We start from the raw sequence: 7,500 nt of genomic DNA on the forward strand, positions 1-7,500 counted from the left end.
AGACTTTACCTTTTATTCCACTGTTTTCCGGAAATAACTCCGGAACCACTTGCGTCCCCCTGACACGCGATACATCAAAAGACGCAACTCACCGAGCCCGATTTTTCGGGAATTTTTCCCGATTTTTCCTGAGCGTCCCGAAGGAGTTACAGCTGAAAAAACCAAATCCACGTGGCCACATGTCACGTGATCCAGAGGTGACAGCGAGACGGCGAAAACTTCGGTAGAAGCGGCGGAAATTAACAAAAATTCCAGCGGTGCGTCCTGAATTTTAGACCTTATAGTTTTTTCAGGAGATTGTATTTATATGTGAAAACTTTGCACCCTTATAACTCCGAAAGTAAGTCGACGACCCCTCTTTTTTAGAGGGAATTTAGTTGCGCGCTAATATTTTTAGTCCGCTTACAAAAAACTAGATTTTTACAACTGAAAATTTCGGAGTTATAAGGTAAATTGGGAGAAAATCCTGAAATTTCAGTTTTTCCTGAGTAACTTTTGCGTCCTCAACTGTATTTTTATTGTGTTTAGTCTATAAGATAGGGCGTAACGATACGCACCCGTGGACACCTCATTTGTCATTCTAGGGCAAATACCTCCGGAGCTATTAAGTTTTCAGGAACTTTGGCTATAACTCCTGAAACACCCCAAAATTCAAAATTTTTTCGACGTAGTCAACTTTAGATTGTGTATTCGGTCATATATAAAACAAATTCTGGGTCCCTAGCTCATCAGGGGCCGAATTTGGACAAAATCGGCCATTTTGTCCGCCATTTTGGATTTTTAAAATTGTAATATCTCCGGTGCTATTTGCCTTGAAACAGCGGGGTTTCCACTCAAGGTGAGAGGAGTGGATATTCCTTCGAGTCTGTGGGGTTTCAGTCGAATCGGACACCTGAAAAATTTTCAGGCTGAAACCAGTTTCAGAGGGCAGAGGAGATCGCGCCTAACCCAGGATCCAAAACCCCGTGCTCTTGGGAGCAATAGGAGCTGAGCTATTCGCCCCCAAAGTTAGACTTTGACAGCTAAGTCAGCTGTCAAACCGACTTTGACACTCCATAGCTCGTTAAGTACGGGGCCTAGGAGACTGCGGTTTTCTTTGGTAGGCTCAGGGGCTTCACCCCAACCCGCCCCCCCGGTTTTCAGGACGATCGGCATCCTGAAAATTTCAGGGCCTGAAACTGGTTTCGAATGAAAGTTCAGGTCACGCTGAGATAGGACAGCCCAAACTCCGATGTGCTAGCTGCTATAGTTGCGGAGTTACAGCCTGTCGAACATCGAGTTTGACAGCTGTCAGAAAAGTTTGGTCCGCTCTAGCTCGGCTCTTTTTGGTCCGATTCGGCTGAGACTTTTTCCAGAGGTTGTCCCCCGATCCGAACTACCCCCACGGGTGGCTTTCAGGCGATTCGGAGTCCTGAAATTTTTTCAGGCTGAAGGCTACTCCGACGGATAGGGAAGGTCCGGCTGAGTAAAACAAACCGAAACTCCAATGGTCTGCGACCAATAGCGGTGGAGCTATAGCTAACCAAAGTTGAACTTTGACATTAGAACCGCCATCTTGAAAATCTCCAAAGCAATTTAACTCGGAAACCATTGGAGCTATTAAAGCGCGGTTTTTTCTAAATTGTGAGTCTTCTTAAGACCTATCTTACGACACCGTAGGTGGGACTCTACGTAGAGCGCAAGTAGAGTTTCGGCTCTGTCTCTGGAAATCGCCCTAACACAACCGAATTTTCTTTCGGCATCGACCATATAGGGACCACTGGAGGCGGTTTCCAGGGATAAACAACGGCTAAACTCTACATAGAGTCTCAAGAAATACAAAAAACTTATTTATTACGGAATCCTACTCGGACCACTTGGGACTTATCCCAGGTGCATTGTTGATCTACCCTAGGTCGCAATTCGACTCTCGCATCTATAGAGACGTTTGTAATATTTTGTAAGTATTGACAAATTCTATTGTACTGGCCCAGTTGCACACTGCGCCTAGCTGTCTTGAGCGGTATCTATCTTTACCATAACTTCATCGTATTCTTGACTGCTGCTGGATTTCGGCGACACATACACACACACAGTACATACAACATACATACACACACAACACACACACGCACGCACATATACACTTACCTTACTGACTCCACTTACCTGCAGTTCGGATGACCCGGCGTTGACGCCTACTCACCTCGTAGACTACTGGAACTGTAGAACACTGACCCGTTGCTGCGCAGCGAAGATCTGAAAAAGAAAAAAGTACAATTAATAAACGACGAACTATATACAATAGAATAAATTATACTACTTTTATTTTACAACCTAATCTTATTTTATTTTTACACCCTACATTTATTTTCCCCTTTTACAACTTATACAATTTACCCATTTACTTTTAAAATTGAAAACTGTCTCTACTTTTAGAGACTTAATATATTATACTTGTTGACTTTGACGTGTCCCCCTGCTGAAAATGAGCTTCGGGTTCAGGACTCCCGCAAAGCGGATCATGGACAAACCCGAGTCGCCAAAGGCCCCGGAAAAACCGAGAGGCAGCCCAAGCTCCCAAGCCAATGTTAGGCTGAGTATAGACGCCTGGGAAGCCGGAGAGATAATTAACTTGACGCAAGTCACACCCCCCTCACAACCAAAACCAGAAGAAGCGCCTCCCCCCAAATCTACCCAACGCAAGAGGGCCCCCACACAAGGAGCACGGGCTAAAATAAGTGACTCACCACTACTTCCCTCTACACCGGTCACCAGAGCGGCTAAAGCCAGAACCTGGGTGACAAAGGGGAAAAATTACCTCAGTGAATCTAAAAATATGAAGACCGAGTTAAAGACTGGCCTCATCGCTGCCTTAGACAACCTTTACAGATGTTATAAGGAGGCGGAGGCGGACAAGGCAGTAACCTGGGGAACGGTAGAGACGGGGAGAGAGCAGGGTGAGGAGGAAAGGGAAAAGGAACAGCAGACAATAGGGACCGGGAACATTGACGAAGCGGTACAGGATAGGATAATAGGGAAGATTGAGGAACAGACCCGATTACTTCTGGAAAACGGCAAGAAGTTAGACGAACTAAGAGAGGTCTTAGAGAAAAAGAGCGAAGATACACAAAGACTCTCCTATGCCAGTGTAGCGGCAGGGCCGCCGAAAAGGGTGACCCCGGAACGGACTGCGCTACATTCGGTCGTAATTACATCCGCAGATAAGGAAGAAACGGGAGAAGAGATTTTGGACCGAGTTAGGAAAGCTGTAAATGCTAAGGATGGAGGGATAGAGGTAGAAAGGGTACGTAAAGCTAAGGATAGAAAAATTATCCTAGGCTGTAAAAGCAAGGAGGAGAGGAAGAGGGTTAAGGACCGACTGGAGAGTGCGGGACAACACCTCAGCGTGGAGGAAGTGAGAAACAAGGACCCGATGCTGATCTTCCGGGGTGTCCTCCGCATTCACTCAGATGAGGAAGTGCTGAGGGCGCTGCGGAACCAGAACCGGGACATTTTTCACGGCCTCGACGCAGAGGAAAATAGAGTCACAGTTAAATACAGAAGGAACGCTAGAAACCCCAGCACGAACAACATAATCGTCACCACGTCACCAACTATCTGGAACCGAGCGCTGAACAAGGGTAGAGTCCGCATTGACCTGCAGACGATTTACGTGGAGGATCAGTCTCCCCTGGTGCAGTGCACGCGGTGTTTGGGCTACGGGCATGGAAGAAGGTTCTGTAAAGAACCAGCGGATCTGTGCAGTCACTGCGCGGGCCCACACCTTAGAGCAGAATGCCCCCAAAGAACAGTGGGCGCGGTCCCAGAATGCCGGAACTGCAAGAAAGCTGATCTGGAGGATGCAGCCCACAATGCATTCAGCAACCAATGCCCCACGCGCATGAAATGGGATAGACTGGCGCGAGCATCAGTAGCCTATTGCTAAAGTGGTCCCAAAGAGCAAGCCGTATAAGATATTCCAGGCGAATCTCCAGAGGAAGAAGCTGGCGACCCAGGAGCTCATGATTGAGGCCGGAAAGCGCAAGGCAACCGCAGCGCTAATCCAGGAACCCTATGTGGGCGGAGCAACGAAGATGAGCGGTTTTAGAGGCGTTAGAGTCTTCCAAAGCACTAGGCCAGGAAGCGGGACCGTTAAGGCGGCAATAGCCATTTTCGATCCGGACCTTAACGTGATACAGTACCCAGAACTCACCACGGAAAACATCGTCGTGGTGGGGATCCAAACCAGTGCCTGGAAACTCACGCTAGTCTCGTTCTACTTCGAGCCAGACCAGCCACTAGGGCCCTACCTGGATGTCCTCAAAAAGGTTGAAAACAAGACGGGACCTAACAGGCTCATAGTGGGAGGAGATGCCAACGCCTGGAGTATCTGGTGGGGAAGCAGGGAAACCAACGATAGGGGTGACGAGATGCTGGGAGCTCTCGACCAGCTTGGACTACAGATACTCAACACAGGGGAAACTCCAACCTTCGACGTGATTAGAGGAGAAAGACGCTACACCAGCTGCGTCGATATTACGGCCTGCACAGCGGACATGTTGTCGATGATAGATAGCTGGAGAGTAGTCGAAGATTTGACGGGGTCGGACCATAACGGCATAGAGTTTCAAGTCAATCTGAAAAGGTCGAAAGGCATAAGCGTAAACCGAACTACAAGGGTCTACAACACCAAAAAGACTGATTGGGTCCAGTTCCACGCAAAGCTGAATGAAGTCATGCTGGAACAAAACATCACACCGACAGAAATAGCTAAAATAAACAGTACCCAAGAAATTGAACAAGCTGTGAAAACCATAACTTCAGCTGCAACCGAAGCAAGTTCCCACGCTATGCCTAAAAAGAAAAACACAGATAAACTCACCGTGCCGTGGTGGTCCGATGAGCTAGCCAGCCTGAAGAAGGAAGTCGCAACGAGAAAGAGGAGGATCCGGTGTGCAGCGTCAATCAGGAGACCGAAGGTTGTTGAGGAGTACCTGAAACACAAAGAGAAGTATGAGTTAGAAGTGGTCAAAGCGCAGGTCGGGAGCTGGAAGGATTTCTGCGGGAAACAGAGTAGAGAAGGCATGTGGGAAGGGATATACAGGGTGATAGGGAGGACTACCAAAAGGGAAGAGGACGTGCCGATGGTGAGGGACGGAGTAGTCTTGGACGCGGCGAATTCGGCGCGATATCTGGCCGAGACTTTCTACCCAAGGGACGATAGGGAAAAAGACAACGACGAGCATAGGGCAATAAGAAAGAGGGCGGAAATGACGAATGAAGGGAAGCAAGGTGAGTCTTGCGACCCTCCATTCACTGCAGACGAACTCCTAAGAGCCACAAAGTCTTTCAACCCGAAGAAGGCACCAGGTTCAGACGGACTAACAGCAGACATATGGGACCACCTAATCAGTAGCAACACAGACACCATCTTGCGTTTGATGAACAAATGCTTGACGCATCAATACTTCCCTCGATCGTGGAAGGAGGCGACGGTTATTGTGCTTCGCAAACCCGGGAAAGAATGCTATGATTCCCCCAAATCCTATAGGCCGATTGGGCTTTTGCCTGTGTTGGGGAAAATTTATGAAAAGATGATCGTGGCCCGACTCAAGTTCCACTTACTGCCGAAAATGAGTACTCGCCAGTACGGCTTTATGCCCCAGAAAAGCACTGAGGACTCCCTCTATACGCTGATAAATCACGTAAGATCCAAACTCGAGGAGAAGAAAATTATAACCCTTGTGTCACTGGATATAGAGGGGGCCTTCGACAGCGCATGGTGGCCTAAAATAAAGGTACGACTGGCTGAGGAAAGGTGTCCGGCAAACTTGAGGAAGGTCGTTGAAAGTTACTTGAGCGAAAGAACGGTGAGTGTAAGGTACGGGGGCGCGGAGTACAAAACCAGAACTGAAAAGGGATGCGTCCAGGGGTCAATAGGTGGTCCCATACTCTGGAACCTGCTGCTGGATCCCTTGTTGAAGGGGCTGGAGGAACGCGGGCATCAGTGCCAAGCGTTCGCTGATGATGTCGTACTTATATTCGACGCACACACTGCACAAGAAATACAAAGACATGCCAATGCCGCTCTCGAGTATGTTCGGGTGTGGGGAGTTATGAATAAGCTCAAATTCGCACCGCATAAGACCAGCGCAATGCTGGTGACGCGGAAGCTTAAGCATGACACCCCGCACCTGACCATGGGAGGGATCGACATTGGCATGTCCAAACAGATCAAACTTTTAGGCCTCACCATCGATAATAAATTAACCTTCAACACACACGTCGCCAACGTCTGCAGCAAGGCAGTTGGTATCTACAAACAGCTGTCTAGGGCCGCAAGAGTGAGCTGGGGTCTTCATCCGGAAGTGATACGCAGCATATACACTGCGGTGATAGAGCCTATCGTCTTGTACGCTGCAAGCGCATGGGCGCCGGCGTCCAACAAACTGGGAGTGAGGTCTAAGCTGAACAGGGTCCAGCGAAGCTTCGCCCAGAAGATGTGCCGTGCATATCGCACGGTATCCCTAAACTCGGCACTGGTGTTGGCTGGGATACTCCCCTTGGACCTGCGCATACAGGAGGCTGCCTCGCTGTATGAGGCCCGAAGGGGAGTATGCCACCCAGCGCTGGCGGGCGGGGATATCGAGCGTGTTGCATCGGCACTCCAGATGCCGCACCCAGCGGAACGGAGAGCGATAGAGCTGCGTCACCTGGTGGACGAGGAACAGTATCGCGACAACAGCGACTTTCAAGTTCGCATCTTCACAGATGGCAGCAAGATTGAGGGAAAGGTCGGAGCTGCACTATCCATATGGACTGGTGCGGCGGAGACGAAAACCCGAAAGCTTGCTCTGCCATCCTATTGTACCGTCTACCAGGCCGAGCTTCTCGCTCTCTGTGAAGCCACTCGGGAAGCCCTGAAGCGTAGAGAGACCAGCTTTGCCATATATAGCGACTCTATGGCAGCTCTCCTCACAGTCGTGAACCCCGAAGCCCTCCATCCTCTTGCCGTGGATTCAAGAGACGCCATTTATCGCAGTAGCATCCAGAACAAGAGCGTCTCCTTGTTCTGGATAAAAGCTCACGCGGGGTTGGAGGGTAACGAGAGAGCCGACTCGCTCGCAAAGGAGGCTGCCCTAAAGTCCAAACGCAAGCCGGACTACGATATGTACCCGGTATCATTCGTCAAGCGTTTTATCCGAATGGATACGCTTGACGAATGGAACCGGAGATACAGCACGGGGCACACAGCGTCCACCACCAAGCTGTTTTTCCCGAGTGCGGTTGAGGCGTACAGGACGATACGCAAGCTGAGCATCACCAAGGAGTTGACCCAGGCTCTAACGGGGCACGGTGGTTTCTCTGAGTATTTGACTCGCTTCAAATGCAAAGAGAACCCAGCGTGCGCCTGCGACCCTAACACCGAGGAAACTGTCCCCCATCTGCTTGTAGAGTGCCCGATATATGGTAAGGATAGATTCGATCTGGAACAAAAAATAGGTTATAAAATAGAAA

The sequence above is a fragment of the Pectinophora gossypiella genome, chromosome 29, assembly GCF_024362695.1.
Source record: "Pectinophora gossypiella chromosome 29, ilPecGoss1.1, whole genome shotgun sequence".
NCBI classification, from domain to species: Eukaryota; Metazoa; Arthropoda; class Insecta; order Lepidoptera; family Gelechiidae; genus Pectinophora; species Pectinophora gossypiella.